We start from the raw sequence: 21222 nt of genomic DNA, 5'->3' as shown, positions 1-21222 counted from the left end.
ACCTAGTAATTTCAGTATGGGATTAGGAATCCAAATAGAATATGGTACTCCTCATCATGAAAGATTCTGGTATGGGGTTTTGTGGATGGCATTTTTAGACTTCTGTAATGCTTCTTGTGAGCTTTGGCTGTGCTCTTAGGTTAAGCCAAATTACGAAAGATTTATATGGTTCAGACTACCAATTCAAACTATTAAAATCTCTTGGATTCCTACATTTAGGGCAAACTTCAAGACTCATCTGTTTGGAATAGGTGTGGTACTATCACATAGGAGATGATAAGTGCTATGTTGCTCCTCGTATAGGAAACTAAAATAATTAGAAATCTGAAAAACTGTGCGAGAAACTTGTCAAGGGAATGAGATCACACTCAGATCAGATATATGAGTTGTAGGAAATGAAATAAATTAAACACTGTATTGGGAAATCTATAATGTGTTTTGCAAACATTAAAGAGGTTTATTAACAGGTGTATTTAAATTTAGAGAACATAACACCCATACAGAAGCTAATAGGATTTCCAGATTTAAATGTGAAATTAGTTTTTTTGTGAAAAACATTTTAATGGGCTTCAACTGAAGCAGGATTTTCCTGTAAAGTGGAGTTAATGCCAGCAACTCCTTCAATGGTTTAACAAACTGTGACAAGTCTCTCAGCACATAGTGTTTTAATTAGACATCATAGTAGCAGGCAAATTGATCTCCTCTTGCTCTTCCTCTCAAGTGTCAGTTACTTTAAGGTGAAGTCCCAGAATGATTTCAGCTAGTGAGAGTGGAATTAGAGCAGCAGCTCAGCCCTGGCCACAAACTGAGTTTGTGTGTCATTAAGCTGGTAAGCTTCCTTTCTCAAGTGTGTGCTCATGGAGCTGAATGGGTGAATGTCAGCAACCTCACGCTGAGGTCCTGCTTAGTAGAACAGAATATTAAATATGTGTATGGTCTGCTATTTTCTAGGTCAAACTAGCAGTCATCGAGCTGTATGCGGATTTGATTCTGAAGGTGCCAAATTGCTCCTCTGCTGGCATGAGAGGCAGGGCATAAACCAGCCCTCAGCCCCCCTTTCGTATGTCTTCGACGCATAATAAGATTGAGCCTGGAGTCATTTAAAAACCTGAAACTGCATCTGCCTCATATACAGTGCTTTGTATATGGTAGTGCTACTGAAGCTAAAACAACTGGTATGGAGCAATTTAAATAAGCCTGACAGCTACAGCGGTGCCACAGACACTGAGCAGACAGTGGCTTATCGCAAGCTGCTGCGGTCCGGTCTGGGTATTTATCTGTGCTGGGGGAAAAAGCAAAACAAGCAGCCACTCTGCTCTCCCTCTCTTTCATTCTTTTGCAGGATAAAGCAAAAACCACCAACAGAATCCACATCAAAGAGGAACACTATCCTTTTGTGGCTTTAGGTCCGCTTTTCAGTCCTGGCCCTTATTTTTGTCTTTATGCATTTAAAGAGCCAAGAGCCTTGTCACAAAATTGTTGGATGGTATATATGACTTTAGTGATGCTACCATATACTTTTTTCAATATACTCCAGTGGATAGAGCACCCTGGAAGTGGAAGTATGGGTTCATTTCCCTCCTCTCTGTGTAAAGATGCAAAGCCCTCACTTCCCAAAAGCATTCTCCAGTCACCAACCTATAAAATAAAATATTTCTGTAGGGTTCCTGAGGCTGCCCTATTGATCAGTGAGTATGTGCAAAGCCATTTTAAGTTGTAATGCTCACTTGCAACTGCCACAGAAACCAGGTAGGTGACAGGTATCTGTGCACACCTGTGTTTCCTGCACAATATGTTGTCAAAATATCGTTAAGATGCAGTTGATGTCAGGAAATTAGAAAATACTCCTCACACCACCATTTTTAAGTTACCTTAAAAAAATAGGAACATTTTAAGAGCACAAAGAAACAGCCTGATATTTGGCTGGGGGAGAGAAATTAGATTCTAGTATTATTCCCTATCATTTATATTTTTACTTTGTGATTTAGATGCTACTGGGACCAAGAACTGTGACACCCTGTCTGGTTTTCAAAACTAAAAGTTCTGAATATGGCTCCTAGTAACTGAAAGCATCTGGAAATGGCTAATTGAGGAGAAAAAAAGAGTATTTTACACTTGTTACTACCTAAGGAAATAACTGGGAGACGTAATATCATACTATATGGTAATGTCACTGTGGACTCTATCATCTTGCAGCATAGCTACTTCGCTTCTCGTGGTAAAATAAATACTTAAATAAATACTTAAATAAATACTAAAAATGATGAGCTTTTTTACTATTTGATAACTTTTGCTAGATCATAGTGAGATAGGATTTTTTATAACAGATGCCTGAAAATTGCCATAATCTGAATTTTTTGAAGGTTGTCTCTGTTGAAATTTCATTTAAGAGAAGAATACTATCATATTAAAAGCACTTTGAAGTCCCATCACATTCCAGTAAATGCCTCTATTTATTAATAAATTTTATGTGCTTATGTGTATTAAGTTCTTAAAAGCTGCAGAAAGCTTAACAAGGAAATTAAACATTTCTGTTACCTAAATAAAAAATTTCAACATAATTCTACAAAATTTTATTTCCAAAAGAATTTTTTTTTTTTATGTGTGCTGAGTAAATAGATTTTTATACTGAGTCTTACTTGGCTCTTAGCACATTTTGCAAAGCATACTTATTGCTGACTTCACCAAGCAGCCAGGGCTAAGGTCAGAAGAGATAATCAGCTTGATAATCAGCAAATTTCAAAACAGGTCACCAGAAATAGATAGTGTTTCACATAATGCAAATAACAGCAAAATTCCTCAACCATTTTTAGATGAGATTACTTTACCTAATATTCCTCCTCTTGTTCAGCTAGAAATAGTGCATACGGCATTATAAAGAAGGCCTAGATTCTGAAATAGTGTATTGGGTCTGGCTGAGATGGACTTAATTTTCCTCATAGCAGCCCTCACAGCTTTATATTGGTGGCTAGAAAGGTGTTGATAACAACCAGTGTTTTGGCCACTGCTGAGCAGGGCTGGCACAGCATCAAGGCCGTCTCTCCGACATTCCCCCCATCTCTCCCGGTAGGCTGGGGGTGGGCAAGATCTTGGGAGGGGACAGAGCCAGGACAGCTGACCCAAACTGACCAAAGGGATATTCCGTACCATATGATGTCTGCTCAGCAATAAAAGCTAAGAAAGGAGGAGGAGGGGGGAGAACATTCATTATCATGATGTTTGTCTTCCAGAGCAACTGCTACACATATCAAAGCCCTACTGCCCGGGAAGTCGCTGGACATCACCTGCTGATTGTTTTCCTTTTCTTCCACATGCAGCCTTTGCTTTTGCTTTATTAAATTGCCTTTATCTTGACCCATAAATTTTTTTCCGTCTTATTTTCTTCCCCTCTATCCTGCTGAGGAGGGCAGCGATAGAGCGGCTTGGTGGGTGCCTGGTGTCCAGCCAGGGTCAACCCACCACAAAAAGATACAGAATAGAGTTGCCTCTACACAGTTTCACAAAGGAGAAAGCACTGTTTTGCATCTTAATCTGCAGAAATTACTCTAGTTGGAGGTAAAAATGTTTTTTTTTCTTTGTTCTGAAGGCTCCTGGTTTACACCTTAAAGTCAATTAGTACTGCTGTTCTTCCACAGAGTAGGGGTTGCCTGGGGTTCTAAAAATGGTGGGCTTCAGCCTGAAAACATCTTTGTCTTTCTGCAGGAGATATATAGTGCCTTGGCCAGTGCATACATTGCTCCCAGTCCACAAGGCTGTGACCGTGCTGCGGGTCCTCCCTGGCCGCAGTCAGTCTTGCGCGTTGGGTCTTGCTCCCCAGTCACCCGCATCGGCCGGCACTGGAGCATGCTACCACTCCTGTTTGACCCCACTGCCTCCGCGTCCTCTCTCTCTTCCTTGTCAAGGACCTTGACAAGGTTGGTCCTTGTCCAATAACACCTCCAGTTTGGAGCTGGTGTTTTATTCAGGCACATAGTGAGGAACACAACAGCTCTTGCGTGCTGTGGCACAATCATACTTTTTGTGATGCTTCATTCTCTAGCTCAGAAAACGTTGAGCTGCAGATTTAGTTACAGAAAGCACTGGGACGGTCACTACTGTGGCAATGTTCAAGTCACTCCAAAATACTATTTTTATGTTCCTAACTGCTATGAAAGCAGATAAACATTAAATAATTCTGATAGCAATACTTCAGAAGGTGGGCTGTTCAGCTACTCTCGGTCCATCATCAGTAAGTAATGTGCTTTTTTGAGTGAATTAGAACATGTGTACTTCTAACTATGTCTGGAAATTGTAGTGAGAGAATATTTCCCAAAGCATCTACATGTTTCTATTTAACTTCTGGTTGGAACTGAAGGTAGGACAAGCAAAATACACATTCAAAAGCTATGTTGAAAGGTCCTTCTGAAGATACTCATAGGCCATTTGAATTCAAGGTAAATTTAGCTCAGACCTTTTAAAATTCCTAACAGGAGATGTATTCTCAAGAGGCAATGTTTCAGAGCAGATGTGTGTTTGTCTAGGTGGAGGTTATTTTTTATCCTGAAATGGTTGTCCATCCTTAAAATATCCCAAAGAAATTTACATAATTCCCTAAATTCTATTCTTGCTTATTATTTATCCATATAAAGACACTGCCTATATGCCCATATTAAGATTTTATTTCAGCCTGATAAAAAAAAATCTTCTTTTTCAAACGGGATAAAAAGCATCAGCAGATAAACTCTGGTTTCAGAAACTAATTTTTTTCTGACTTGCTTTCTCTTCCAAACCTGTTCTACGTTTCTTTTGTTGACAAGTTTTCCAGATTTGTTTTCTTTGTTGTTGCTATTGTTAAGGGTTTATTTGCTTTTTTTTTTTTTTAATTTAAGGGACAATTTTAATTGAAGACAAAACAGTACTTGTCACAGAACTTTTTGCTTATTTATTAGGTGCCCTACACCTGGCTGCTAGAAGTCAAAAAGCTTCCACTATTTTTAAATCTCTCCTTTTTTCCCCATTAGAAGTCCTGGAAAGAAGAGCGTATGTCACCAGCTCTGCCTAATTGGGAATATTTTGTTGTTATTTGCATTATTTATACACACAGACACATTCTACAGGCTATTTTTGAAGTTCGTTGTTTTCCTCTGCCAGTGGACTTGGTATGGATATTGAGTTCCCTGACTACCCTAAAGCTGCCACAATTGTAAATCACAAAGGAAGGCATTTTCAAAGACAGTAAGAAGAATCCTTTTTGAACCCAGAGTAGAACAAATGTGTACAGAATAGTTGTTACTAGTACTGGGTTTTTTTTCATGGTTGTGCCTGTGCTGTCTCATCAGCAATCCAGTTGTCCCCTGCTAGGCACTTTCAAGCACAAACCCAAAGCGACTAGACTTTAGCCTGTGCATTTAAATTTATGACCAACTCCATAAAAATATGTACATACTTAACTGCTATAAATGGGCATACATTCCAATTGACTTAAGAAATCGAGAATGTAAAGAAAGGTTACAAACTTTTGTAGATCTGGCTCCAAGGAAGGAAACATAAGGGAGTGCAGGATGCGCTATCAAAGATATTCAGCCATAATCTAATAGGAAGCATTTATCTTCCAAAGTTTACAAAACTGCACTCACTCCTTGCTGTTCCCACCTGACAGAGTTTCAGGTTTGCTAGAAAATAATTTCTGCTGTGATTACTTGCCAACAAAACCCTTTCCTTAGACTGGCATATCCCTGCCTACTGTTAAATGGATTCCATCTGTGTTTGTCAACTGTACGCGCAGTTCAAACTCAGCACCCTTACAGACCACTGAAATAGTTTCTCCTTCAGATGAGCAAACATAGGTCTATGCCACACAACACAAAGAGAGATTTCTTTATATTCCTGAGGTTATCTAAATAACCTGCACTTTTACGTTCAATAGCTTCATCAAGGACATAGCTGGCTGTTTTCTGCGTAGTTCCCTCTGTACAGCTGATTATATAGAGCATACCACTGAAGCCTGCGTAGAAGAGTTTATGTCCGTTATGGGGTTGGCTACTTTTAACTTCCAGGAAAACTCCAGATTGTATTTAATAATGCTGGCTGGGGTATGTCATTCAAACAACTCATAGTCAGTACCTATGCAAATATAGCATGATAGACTTAGAAAACAAATCACCAGAATTTCTTAAAAGAAAAAGGTCTTAATGGAAAGTACTTTTCATTTCATCTACAAAAAATTCCTTTCAAAATGATCTGTTCAGAGACTGTAAACAGTAGAGGACTTGCTGTTCATTGTCTCCAGTGAGATGATCTGTCTGAAGAGTGCTAATTAACATTCTTTTAAAGAGCTCAGCTTGTTTCAGTGAGAATCGTGATTGCTTTTTGATATGGCAGCTGCTGTGAGTATTTACACTTCTTCCCACTTCAGCTGTATGTTGCTGGAGGCTTTACAGTCGCATCCAGGCATGACTTAAATGATCTGAAGCCATTTGTCACATATCCTGGAAAAATTAGGAGCCTTAATGTAGAGGGATTTGAGTGAATAATTTTCAGTGAATAATTTATTCAGGAAATGCAACCTCTTTCTTGCTTAAGTTCTCCGTGAACAATGATTTTAGGAATATATTTGCTCTTTGTCATTGCTCAAATAATTATTTTTGTAAAAAGATCCTATCCTCTACTTTTCCTCTCCATTGTATGACGATGGTATTGATTGGTTGAGATAAGTTACTTTTGCTTTATGGTTTAATATTTCGATTCCCAGAAGATTTAGGATGTCTATGAGTAAACTAGACATTGAATGCAGAAACAGATGCTAAAAAGAACTGTCTTCCAGAAAAGTCATGTTTAAATGTCACGTAGGCCTAGCAGACATCCAGTATACCTACCAATTTACATAGCCAAGTAGCTTTCCTTATTCAATAGTTCAAGCACTGATGGTTTTGAGTGAGAATAACTGTGACCACCAGAAGAGATGGAGCCCAAAGTCATGGGCTAGATGAACTCAGTAGACATTTTGCAGACATTTCTGGACATTTTGTGGACATTTTACAGGGGTAGTCCATAGACTGAGGGAAAGATATCTGCATATTATATCAAAGGATGGGAAGGGGGGGGTGGAGGTTAATGAGGATGTATTTGATAGTATGGTACCTGAGCATGACATAAATGGTATGGAATAAGGGGTGGAGAATGTGCTGGGTTTGGCTCGGATAGAATTAATTTTCTTCACATTAGCTGGTATGGGGCTGTGTTTTGGATTTGTGCTGGAAACAATGTTGATAACGCAGGGATGTTTCCGTCACTGCTGAGCAGTGCTCACCCAGAGCCAAGGGCTTTTCTGCTTCTCCCCCCACCCCACCAGCGAGGAGGCTGGGGGGGCACAAGGGGTTGGGAGGGGACACAGCCAGGACAGCTGACCCCAACCGACCCAAGGGATATCCCAGACCAGAGGACGTCATGCTCAGCACATAAAGCTGGGGGAAGGAGAAGGAAGGGGGGATGTTCGGAGCGATGGCGTTTGTCTTCCCCAGTCCCTGTTCGGCGTGATGGAGCCCTGCTGTCCTGGGGATGGCTGAACTCCTGCCTGCCCATGGGGAGTGGGGAATGGATTCCTTGGTTTGCTTTGCTTGCGTGCGTGGCTTTTGCTTTCCCTATTAAACTGTCTTTATCTCAACCCAGGAGTTTTCTCACCTTTACCATTCCGATTCTCTCCCCCATCCCGCCGGGGGGGGCAGTGAGCGAGTGGCTGCGTGGGTCTGAGCTGCCGGCTGGGGTTAAACCACGACAATAACAAAGAACTGAAACAGAAAGAAGGAAGGACTAAACCACACAAAATCCAGTTTTAGGAATCTAATTTCTGGTTGAAATGCTGTCCAGCAGTATGAATCTCAGGCTTCCCATGCAAGATGTCTGTAAATTAGCCATTTAAGTATTAGGTCCATACACAGGAAGGTGCTTAAAGAAGGCTGAAAACAACCCAGGTATTGGGAAGCTGGTGGTATTTTGTAGTGGGAACATATTGCTCTGCGAGATGATTACTTCCACCAGGCTTGCCGGGCAAAAGCAGAGGGAAGATAAAGGTGTGTTGCCTCCTTTTATCCAAAAGTCAGTGTCTGGATCACTGATTCAGGATATTAGAGGTGTAAATCCCTTTTCCACCTGTGGTGATCCAAACCTATAAATAACTGGTAGAGTGGTGGTATTTGTGATATGATATTCTTCACAGTCTTTACGGATTTTTGGTTTTCCTCCTCTCCAACAGCCTAACTCTTTCCCTCCTGTATCAATTGTCAGAGAACCAATTTTAAAATAGTTTCAGGAACACTTTTCATTTATGAATGCACTTGCAGAAAAGTCACATTAGTCTCCTGTGAATGTTCTTACTGATACAAAAAAAAATCACTGACCTGACTATACATGATAAAAAGCCTTCATGAAGAGACCATTATTCTACTACTGCCTAACTCCAGGTTTCCTCAGGGGAGTATGATGTTCAGAATGCAGGAAGTACACCACTTTCATCCTACTAAAATACCACAGCTACAAACCACTGCTACTGTATGTGACACAGCAGATGCAAAAAGCAACACTTTAGAGGGTAAGCATGGTGATATGTTGTTTGGATAATGCAACAGTGCATTCTAAGATTGTCATTCACAATTAATTCAGCGCCAGTGGTTGTCTAGACAAGTGTCATCATGTTTTATTTACCTCATCCAACACCACTGCTCCTTCTGAGAAGCTCCTTATTTCACACTTCACAGTTTGTCCCATTCTTTGTACTGCTCAACAAGAGCAGCGGGAATCTGGCCCCCACTGAGATGCTTGTTTCACCTAGTGAGAAAGTGCATGTATTACTGAGAAAACGGTGTGATCTGGGCTATGTATTTTAAAGATTTTCTTTCACACTGGTGTTTCATATTCATATTCTTTTGACCTTTTAGGATTAGCATTGCCTTTGAAAGAAGAGAGGAGAGAATCTAGTTCATTTTCATCAAATCTCACAGTCACTGCTGGGTATTTATACCCACATTCTCAAGTTTTACAACTCCCGTTTTTAAGAGTGTCCCTTTTCTGCCTCTATTTCAAAGTGGTAAATATACTTTCTTCTTGTTCTTTTCTGCCTCCCACTTACTCACACAAGAATAATCTCTTTTTCTTGTCCACAGCCATATATATTAGAACTAAAACTGGTACAGTGCATTCACCCCTCATATATCACCTTGGCTGACCTTGAGTTCTTACACTCTCTTCTTCATTATTTAATACTACTAATTGTTCAAAGTACTGTAGAGTCCAAAACTTGTCTTAAACAAGGACCTAACTATGCTATTTGCCATGACCTGAAAGAAAAAGTCTTTTTAGGTCTATGTGGACAGACAGAAGAGAGAGTATAAGGAAATTAATCACATAATGTAATAACACTTTGATGGTTCGGGGGTGTTTTGGGGGGTGTTGTTTTGTTTTGTTTTTTTTAAATTCCTGAGAATTGAAAGGAGTCAGGTTATACCAAGATGAAATGTAGACCAGAGGTAGGGGAAGTGTGTGAATTATCATAGTGAAAGAAGTAAAATACAAGAGAGTTAAGAAAAGCATTGGCATACATTTATAAGTATGATCTTAAAACTGCACTACTGTCTTTATTTCCACTGATTATCTTAAGCCACATAGCTTTAGGAAGAGACAATTTTTAAGAATTTTCTCTTCCTGAGAAAGTTTCTTTTATATATTGCAAAGATCAGACTTAGACTTTGATTAAGAAATGGCAAATGAGCATTCAAAACTAAGTCTGAAAAGTTGTGCCTGTTTAGCCCCACAGCAATTACAGTATGCAATGCATAAGAATGTCTCAGATCGTTAGTACACATAACAGAAATGAGACAGCAAGATCTATTCCATATTATGAATGTTAATAAAATCTGCAAGATTTGAACGAAATTCAGCTAGGCCAAAATATTACCTCTACATTAACACGTAAGCCTTGACTGTATGATATAAAAATTGGGAGGACTGATTAGCAGAGGTTCTCATTTCATTGGTATTTCTAGTACCATCCCCTGATGATTATCTCTTTATCTCATGACAGAGATGGAAGACTTCCTTTTAATTCTACCGTAAATATATTTCAGCCTTGTACCTCAAAATAATGTGTGTGTGTGCGTGTGTATGCACATCTGTGGAATACAAGTTCAAGGATAGATAACAGACAGGTTACAATTTCTTCCACTATTTTTACTTTTACTTTTCTGATACATAGATCATATTTGGGTTTTTCAGAAATCATTACACAGGACCTACCTTCGGTATGATACACTTACTAAGACTTGAATGAAGGATTAACATCCAGCCACCTTGAAAGAAAGCTCCCTTTAAAACTTAAGGCATTTAAAACCAGAAGGATTATTCTATCATCAAATGTCATCTGTGATCTAATTTCTCATTCAATGGACAGAGATCGATTCCTAACTCTGATTCTGTAAGATCTGTTTCTATTACTACTTACTAGATTTTCAAATATGTTTTTCATGGTTTCTTCCACACTTCTTAATTTCATTCTCTAAAAATTACTTTAAAGCTACCAAATAAATGTCCACTTTGATGATGTCTACCAAAAGTCTTGACAATTTTTAGGTGGACAGAAAGTTGTCTGAAAAATAAGGTCTGTTACTTGTGAGGAATCTTGTTTCCTGAATGCAAGCGCAGGTTTCATTGAACTGCAATCTAAACCAAAAGTGGGAAACTTCCAAGAGAAAACCTGGAAATACAGTGTGTCCTAGCTGCAGTATGCTGCTGCTCAAGAAATTTAATCTTTTATATTTCTGTAGTCTGTGGCTTTGGGAGACTCCTGAGGTGAGGTCATTCAGGGCTGAGGACCCAGCACTGCTTGGGTTACCACTCTTGGAGAGGCTTCCTTGTAAGAAACCATGAGGCTCAAGGACTTAAAGACCCCGGTCCCAGCCCCCCTGCCAGCACTCTGGGAACCCACAAGGGAGGAGTATGGGAGAGATGACTTTGTTCCAGTGACAAACATTTCAGTCTCAGTGAATCTTGCTAATGCTTGGTTTTGTGGGAAATGTTCTAAACAGTTCTTAGCCCCTTACCCAGCATGCTGACAAATACTACTTCACCATATCCTTTTTGGTTTTGTCTGTTGGCATCTATCCATCCTTTCTTAACTAATTCTCAGTTCCCAAGCTCTTTAAGGGCAGTCACCTTCATTGTTTTGTTTGTACTGCTTTGAACACAGAGTATGTATCCACCATTTGTAAATGATGCTTTAACACTCAGGACAAAGACTAACAATCTTTCTACTCAATACACTGGTAATTTCAATAGGAAAAAAAAATCATACAACAAATGAGAGTATTCCTGGTTTAAAAATTATGGTAGAAAGTCTGATATGCACGTTAATTATATTCTAAATAAAAGATGTTTTCCACAGATCTATTTAGTCACGTGTGCTTATTGCAACAAGAGGAGGTAAGAAAATAAGGACTTCATTCCCCATTTTCCCATTACATGGTCTGACAGAAAAAGCAGTGGGCAGTTGTATTCCAGAGACAAAGTTACCATCTTGTCACTATCACACATGAAAAGTATTATCTATCACAGGGAATTTAATCCACCATTGTTTTCTTTTCCTCTTACCTTATAGCAGTTGATGAAGTTAAACTCCAAGGGGACTTTCATACCTATATGAGTAACTAACTTTGCTACCCATGACAGCTTTGCAGAGCCACAGTAGCTTTGAATAAATGGATGGACATGGACTTTTTTAGCTCATGCATTTTCAATGGAATTGGAAGGTGATTTCTGCTTATGAGGCTTCCTGCAGGTACACTGACTTGAAGTGATGCTATTAGTTACACATGGCTACTCACAGAAGGCTTGGGTTTACCTTTTCTTTCTGCCCCACAAGTGATCAGTTATTGAGGGATGGTTTCATATTGGCCTGGAAAGCAAAATACATCATTTTCACACTATTTTTTATGGAATATTGGGTAATGATTGAAATATAGCAGTTTTACTAAAGAATGTTGTCTGTTCTGTACTTCATATATTGTTTTACAGTTGTAGGAAAGTTATCCATCAGAAAAGTAAAGTTTAAAAGGAAGTTCATCAGTATTACCTCTCTTCTGCAAAGGAGAAACTGAGAAAACGAGTGCTGAGATACAAGCCTCTTTGAAGAGGACTTTGCAGTAAAAATGTCCTGGTTTCAGCTGGGATAGAGTTAACTGTCTTCCTAGTAGCTGGTACAGTGCTATGTTTTGAGTTCAGAGCGAAGAATGTTGATAACACTGATGTTTTCAGTTGTTGCTCAGTAGTGTTTAGACTAATGTCAAGGATTTTTCAGCTTCTCATGCCCAGCCAGTGAGAAAGCTGGAGGGGCACAAGAAGTTGGCACAGGACACAGCCAGGGCACCTGACCCAAACTGGCCAACGGTGTATTCCATACCATGTGACGTCCCATCCAGTACAGAAACGGGGAAGTGGGGGGCAGGGATTCGCCGCTCGGGGGACTGGCTGGGTGTCGGTCGGCGGGTGGTGAGCAATTGCACTGCGTATCATTTGTACATTCCAATCCTTTCATTATTGCTGTTGTCATTTTATTAGTGTTATCATTATCATTATTAGTTTCTTCTTTTCTGTTCTATTAAACCGTTCTTATCTCAACCCACGGGTTTTGCTTCTTCTCCCGATTTTCTCCCCCATCCCACTGGGTGGGGGGGAGTGAGTGAGCGGCTGCGTGGTGTTTAGTTGCTGGCTGGGGTTAAACCACGACAGTCCTTTTTGGCGCCCAACGTGGGGCACGAAGGGTTGAGATAACGACAAACCTGACCAGAGCTTGTTAAAACAAATTTGTTATAAGCATTCATTATATCGGTCTAATAGTTGCTGGTCATTATGTTGATTTATGTGTTCTTAGAGTTGTTGCTCTGGTTTTTAAAGTTCTGTTATGTATCACCTCGCTTGCTGTATGTAGTCCCTCTTCTGCTGCTTATCATCCGTGGGAGGTGGATTAAGGTTTTCGCTTTGATGTATTGTATAACACTGGTTTATGGTATGATAAAGTCGTCGGCTGTGGAGAAGCTGTCCGAGGATTTCCAGCAATTCAAAGAGGAGATGTCCTGTTGCCCACCTGTAAGGACCAATGTCTCAGCTATTAGGAGTGAGCGCTCCTCTGCCCAAGAGAAAGAATATAGAAGGTACACACCGCGAGGTGCCCTGTGGTTTTACTTATGTGATCATGGAGAGGACATGAGGAAATGGGATGGAAAACCTACCTCGGTCCTAAATGCACGGGTACGTGAGCTGCGAGGAAAAAACACCACAAAAGGGGATTCTACCAGGAAAAATGCCGCTCCGGTTTCCAAACAGAGTAGAAGGGCTGATCTTATTTCTGATCCTCTTGAAGGGACTTCTGAGCCAATTTTACGAGAAGTGAATACTGGATACTCTGACCAGAATTAGAGGGGCCCTGCCTCCAGCCAGGTGGAGGAAAGGGATAACCGGGTCTATTGGACTGTGTGGATTCGATGGCCTGGCACGTTAGACCCACAGGAGTATAAGGCTCTAGTAGACACCGGCGCACAGTGTACTTTAATGCCATCAAGTTATGAAGGGGCAGAACCCATTTCTATTTCTGGTGTGACAGGGGGATCCCAAGAGTTAACTGTATTGGAAGCTGAAGTAAGCCTAACTGGGAATGAATGGCAGAAACACCCCATTGTGACTGGTCCAGAGGCTCCGTGCATCCTTGGCATAGACTATCTCAGGAGAGGGTATTTTAAGGACCCAAAGGGGTATCGATGGGCTTTTGGTATAGCTGCCTTGGAGACGGAGGGCACGGAACAGCTGTCTACCCTGCCTGGTCTCTCTCAAGACCCTTCGATTGTGGGGTTGCTGAGGGTTGAAGAACAACAAGTACCAATTGCTACCACGACGGTGCACCGGCGGCAATATCGCACCAACCGAGACTCTCTGATTCCCATCCACAAGTTGATTCGCCAACTGGAGAGCCAAGGAGTGATCAGCAAAACTCGCTCACCTTTTAATAGTCCCATATGGCCCGTGCGAAAGTCTAATGGGGAGTGGAGACTAATAGTTGACTATCGCGGCCTGAATGAAGTTACGCCACCGCTGAGTGCTGCCGTTCCAGATATGCTAGAACTTCAATATGAACTAGAGTCAAAGGCAGCCAAGTGGTATGCTACAATTGACATTGCTAATGCGTTTTTCTCAATCCCTCTGGCAGCAGAGTGTCGTCCACAATTTGCCTTTACTTGGAGGGGTGTCCAGTACACTTGGAATCGACTGCCCCAGGGGTGGAAACACAGCCCCACCATTTGCCATGGAGTAATCCAGACTGCACTGGAAAAAGGTGAAGCTCCGGAACACCTGCAATACATTGATGACATCATCGTATGGGGCAACACGGCAGAAGAAGTCTTTGAGAAAGGGAAGAAAATAATCCAAATCCTTCTGAAAGCCGGTTTTGCCATAAAAGAAGGTAAGGTCAAGGGACCTGCACGGGAGATCCAGTTTTTAGGAATAAAATGGCAAGATGGGCGTCGTCAGATCCCAATGGATGTGATTAACAAAATAGCAGCTATGTCTCCACCAACTAATAAAAAGGAAACACAGGCCTTCTTAGGTGTCGTGGGGTTTTGGAGAATGCATATTCCAAATTACAGTCTGATTGTAAGCCCTCTCTATCAAGTGACCCGAAAGAAGAATGATTTTCAATGGGGCCCTGAGCAACAACAAGCCTTTGAACAAATTAAACGGGAGATTGTTCACGCAGTAGCCCTTGGACCAGTCCGGACAGGACAAGATGTTAAAAATGTGCTCTATACTGCAGCTGGGGAGAATGGCCCTACCTGGAGCCTCTGGCAGAAAGCACCTGGGGAGACCCGAGGCCGACCCCTGGGGTTTTGGAGTCGGGGATACAGAGGATCCGAGGCTCGCTATACTCCAACTGAAAAGGAGATATTGGCAGCATATGAAGGAGTTCAAGCTGCCTCAGAAGTTGTTGGTACTGAAACACAGCTCCTCTTAGCACCCCGACTGCCAGTGCTGGGCTGGATGTTCAAAGGGAGGGTCTCCTCTACACATCACGCGACTGATGCCACGTGGAGTAAGTGGATTGCACTGATCACACAACGGGCTCGCATAGGAAACCCCAGTCGCCCAGGAATTTTGGAAGTGATCACGGACTGGCCAGAAGGCAAAGATTTTGGAATGTCGCCAGAGGAGGAGGTGGCACGTGCTGAAGAGGCCCCGCTGTATAATAAACTGCCAGAAAATGAGAGGCAATATGCCCTGTTCACTGACGGATCCTGTTGCATCGTGGGAAAGCATCGGAGGTGGAAAGCTGCCGTATGGAGTCCTACACGACAAGTTGCAGAAACTGCTGAAGGAGAAGGTGAATCGAGTCAGTTTGCAGAAGTGAAAGCCATCCAGCTAGCATTAGATATTGCTGAAAGAGAAAAGTGGCCAGTGCTCTATCTCTATACTGACTCATGGATGGTGGCAAATGCCCTGTGGGGGTGGCTACAGCAATGGAAGCAGAGCAACTGGCAGCGCAGAGGTAAACCCATCTGGGCTGCCGCACTGTGGCAAGATATTGCATCCCGGCTAGAGAATCTGGTTGTAAAAGTACGTCACGTAGATGCTCACATACCCAAGAGTCGGGCCACTGAAGAACATCAAAACAACCAACAGGTGGATCAGGCTGCCAAGATTGAAGTGGCTCAGGTGGACCTGGACTGGCAACATAAGGGTGAGCTATTTATGGCTCGGTGGGCCCATGATGCTTCAGGCCATCAGGGAAGAGATGCAACATATAGATGGGCTCGTGACCGAGGGGTGGACTTGACCATGGACACTATTGCACAGGTTATCCATGAATGTGAAACATGCGCTGCAATTAAGCAAGCCAAGCGGTTAAAGCCCCTGTGGTATGGAGGGCGATGGCTGAAATATAAATATGGAGAAGCCTGGCAGATTGACTATATCACACTCCCACAAACTCGCCAAGGCAAGCGCTATGTGCTCACGATGGTGGAAGCAACCACTGGATGGCTGGAAACATATTCTGTGCCCCATGCCACCGCCCGGAACACTATCCTGGGCCTAGAAAAGCAAGTCTTGTGGCGACATGGCACCCCAGAACGAATTGAGTCAGACAACGGGACTCATTTCCGAAACAACCTCATAGACACCTGGGCCAAAGAGCATGGCATTGAGTGGGTGTATCATATCCCCTATCATGCACCAGCCTCTGGGAAAATTGAGCGATACAATGGACTGTTAAAGACTACATTGAGAGCAATGGGGGGTGGAACTTTCAAACATTGGGATACACATTTAGCAAAAGCCACCTGGTTAGTCAACACCAGAGGATCTGCCAATCGGGGTGGCCCTGCCCAGTCGGAATTTTTACATACTGTAGAAGGGGATAAAGTCCCTGTAGTGCACATAAAAAATATGTTAGGGAAGACAGTCTGGGTTACTCCTGCCTCAGGCAAAGGTAAACCCATTCGTGGGATTGCTTTTGCTCAAGGGCCTGGGTGCACTTGGTGGGTGATGCGAAAAGATGGGGAAGTCCGATGTGTGCCTCAAGGGGATTTAATTTTAGGTGAGAACAGCCAGAATTAAACTGTATATTAGTTGCTATATAACCCTGCTACTGTATATTATCCTTACTATAATTATGTGCTATATCCATAGTACTATAGTAAGAATCACTTAGATCAAGCAAGAAAAGAACTGTGATAAAACTGAGCAAAGCGCAGTAGTGATGGAACCAGAACTGACTCCAGCATGCAACAATCCAACGGTGCACACCATCCTCCTGCTGCGCCAAATGTCACCTGCTTGTCACACTGCACTGAAGCCCAATTCTGCTCTACTGACTGAGAGGACTTTGCACCATCCCTCCTGCCCAGAAAGACTGGTATGACAGATGGAGCCCAGAGTCGGAAACTAAATGAACTCAATGAACATTTTATGAACATGACCCATGAACTAAAGGAATGATATCTCTGTGTGTGTATACATATATATATATATCATTGCTCATATGTCTTAAAGGGATGGAAAAGTGATGATTGATCAGGATGTAACTAAAGGTATGGGAACTGTGCATGACGTCAATGGTATAGAATAAGGGGTGGATACTGTCCTGGTTTCAGCTGGGATAGAGTTAACTGTCTTCCTAGTAGCTGGTACAGTGCTATGTTTTGAGTTCAGAGCGAAGAATGTTGATAACACTGATGTTTTCAGTTGTTGCTCAGTAGTGTTTAGACTAATGTCAAGGATTTTTCAGCTTCTCATGCCCAGCCAGTGAGAAAGCTGGAGGGGCACAAGAAGTTGGCACAGGACACAGCCAGGGCACCTGACCCAAACTGGCCAACGGTGTATTCCATACCATGTGACGTCCCATCCAGTACAGAAACGGGGAAGTGGGGGGCAGGGATTCGCCGCTCGGGGGACTGGCTGGGTGTCGGTCGGCGGGTGGTGAGCAATTGCACTGCGTATCATTTGTACATTCCAATCCTTTCATTATTGCTGTTGTCATTTTATTAGTGTTATCATTATCATTATTAGTTTCTTCTTTTCTGTTCTATTAAACCGTTCTTATCTCAACCCACGGGTTTTGCTTCTTCTCCCGATTTTCTCCCCCATCCCACTGGGTGGGGGGGAGTGAGTGAGCGGCTGCGTGGTGTTTAGTTGCTGGCTGGGGTTAAACCACGACAAAAAACTATGATAATCCTTTGACCATAGGTTGCCTGTGAGGCATAGTTTATCTATGGTTGCAATGCTATAAAATACACGCAGTTATCAGTGGGTGACATGAAACATATCCATAGTTATTGTGAAATACTACGTTAACTGAACTCAGTATCTTTTTGACAAAACTAGGCAGTTAGTACACTTAATTTCCATTGGAACAGTCCTGCCTTTTTTTTCCTGTTTAATTACTTGTGAAACTGAGTAAGTTCCAGAAATGTTGTTATGATTAATGTATAGAGCTGTCAGATGAAAACAGATCCTCATTGTTCTAGGTGCTATACGGATGGCTGGTGAAAGACTGACACTGCTACAGAAAACTTACCATTGAGAAGGCAAGGTGCATAGAGTGAGGAAAGGAAATCTGTTTCTAATTAAATTAAAAACATTCATCTAAAACAAGGATGTAAATACGCTTTTTAAATGGTAACCCTGTTCTTTGAGCTGCATTCACATTCTTTCAGTGCATATGAATTATCTTGAAAGATAAGTGAACAGCAAACATATATACAGCAGTTAAAGTGGAAAATAATTCACTTCTGTTCTACTTCTGGCTCATTCCCTCTCTTCTGCTTTGGTGCATCCCAAATTTCTGCTGTCCCAGCCTGCCTGCATTCAGAAATGCCTTTCATAGAGCCAATGAAAAAGTGAACTGAGAGGCTGTGATGACTGTGATGTATTCCTAGGTTAAAGGATTCCTACAAACAGACTGTAGCTCTGCACTGCCGTACCTCTGTTCTGTGCACACATAGCAGATGCAACTGGTGGAGCTGAAAAAATTAAAAGGCTAAACTGTAACACTCACATTTTAATAACTCCCCACGACAAATACTGCTTTATAAAAATGTGTTACTGTTTCTGACTCTCAGTGAATCTAAAAGAAACCCAGACAATCTATTTCAAATCCATGTTAGCATACAACAAGCATTCTTCTGTTCTGCTGTACATATGGGCTTAGTCAAAGTGGAGTCGCAGGCTGGAGACACTGAAGGAGAGGCTGATAACCACAACAAATTCCAGTTCTTTACAAAAACATACCTTGATGATGGACAAATGCTCAGCCACTGTGATCTTCAGTTTAAAGAAACAATACTGTTGAGAAAATCTACCGATTCCTGCTAGGAATCATGAACATATCATCATCTCACTTTTCTCAAAGGTTGCTGGCAAACCTAATTAAGCGATAGCAATCTCATTTCTTTTGGCATAGCAAGAAAATGCACCTCTGTTCCACAGACATGTGGACATCAGAGCTGGCTCCTCTTAAGGAAGGCAGACCTAATGATTACAGATACTGTTCTGGCTGCTTACACTACATTGGTTTTGTGCACTTAGTTTAATTAGCCTTATTTCTACTAAAGCTGTGTGATAGGCACATAAATGTGTTCTCTGTACAGCCCAAGTAAAGCCCATGTCTTTTAGTACATACTGTTATTTATTCTGCCAAATACCAGCTTGAAGTTTCTAACATGCAAGTGCATGGGCAAATATCAGTAATGGGCATATTGTGTTCATCAATGTCTGCCTTACTCAGACACAGTTTACTGTTCATAACTATCAAATTTAGTCCCCACTATTGTCAAGAGTTAGAAACACCCACCTACTTTTTTTAATAGAATAAAGTGAACAGCTAACTCCCGTACTTTAATTATGTGAATGATGTAAATAGTCATTCTTTCCATCTTCATGTTTTCTTCTCATGTGGAAAAGCTTAAATGATAGGATAACATGGACATTTATAGTAATATGGACATAGTATAATAATGAAAGTATAGTCATTTGCAAAACATTAAATAGGTCTACAAATGTCAATGAGATGAAGTTCATCTTTTCTAAAACTGAATGATAATTTTTGCCTTCTCAGGCTTAATATTGGGTAAAGTTCACACAAATAAGTAGCTTTGACCAAATTATAAATGATGTCCTTACTCTGCAATGATTTATTCTGAGGTAAGAACAGCTTTATGGCATTTCACTGAGATCACAGTCTACCAATAGAAGAAAGGCACCTGTACTCACATCTTCATTTATTTCTGAATTTCAGTACATTTGTATCAGCAATGCACTTAGCATTTCTACCTTTCCATCAGCTGAAAGCCAGCTTGTTAAGCATCTAAAAACAACTGCTTAGAACTTTATCTTGTCTCTCTAATTTTTTCTGTGTAATTCCATTTACTGATTGTATGTGTGGAAAGTGAAGAAATTTAGTTTAAACAAATATCCTTATTCTCTCCCCAAGGTTTCTTTAAAATATCCGTGTGTTTTGGAGAAAGAATTGTTGCCACTGAATTACAGGTTGCATGTTATTAAATTATATGTTAAGAGCTGGCTTACACTTATTAGAGCTAAATATTTCATGGTGATACGATGTTAGCCCTTCTGATAGGAAAGCTGTACAGGAGATGAAAAACTCCATTAGAGATCTGCAAAGAAAATGTATATTAATAGTTGATTGAGACATATCTATTTCTTTGTCAGAGTGAAAGAAACCAAATTGTCTGAGAAGCTAGAAAAGATATGTTTCCAGGAAACTGAGAGACAGGTAGTGTGGGAAACTTACTTATCCTCCAAGCATTTTTGGTGGTATTACTATTTTTATTTTACTTATTATGTTTCCTTGATTCACCTAGATGAAGAAAGAATCTTGTATTTCAAAGGTTTATTAGTGGTACCTAACCTGCAATTGACTTTTAAGAGTTTCAAAGAATTGAAAACACATCTCACAGACATTTGTGAATTTTGTAGTCAATAGCTTCCTGAGTAGATATCTACTTGATAATTGATTTTTAATTTTATGCAACCACTCTCTGGAGCTGAGAGGAAAGTCATTGTAGGATTCTTATAATGATAAACAGAAAACAAACCATAAAAACCAGTACTGGGTGAAACAGGTGTAAGGATGAAAAAACATAAACATCATCCTTAATACATTTAAGACAGATGAAATAGTTGCAAATGTCAGATAATAAATGTTCTTACTGTGTGGGTTTAGTTGTTCTTCTAAAGAAAATATTTAGACTGTGATTCTGAATGAATTAGGTAAAGTGCTGTTTTTCCAAATCTAAAAAACATTAGCCCTAGAAACCCCAAAGGATTCTTACTACCAATGTTCAGTTGATACTAAGCTGCACAGTACCTAGAGCCAGTGGACATTTGCATTTTGACAGTAAAATGTCCTTAGGGAGGTCAACCTCTGTTTCCAACTAGGCATGTCCATGCTCTCGAAATTTGATACTTGGTAATAAGAAAGGCCTTGGGCATTGTGAGTAAGTGTATGTGCATAGAAAACCACTGTGCTTGTGATGAGAGTCCTATTGTGCTTGCAAAGCAAAAATTTAAATTTTTGAAGCAAGCTGCTCATGCAAAGACCAATTATGCAGCAGGATTAAATCCATCTAGCCTATGCCCTCCTTTCCAAACTGGGGGCCTAGCCTCAAGGTTGTGCGTAACATTACCACA

The sequence above is a fragment of the Harpia harpyja genome, chromosome 6, assembly GCF_026419915.1.
Source record: "Harpia harpyja isolate bHarHar1 chromosome 6, bHarHar1 primary haplotype, whole genome shotgun sequence".
In the NCBI taxonomy this organism is placed as follows: Eukaryota; Metazoa; Chordata; class Aves; order Accipitriformes; family Accipitridae; genus Harpia; species Harpia harpyja.
Note: the sequence above shows the minus strand (reverse complement) of the source record.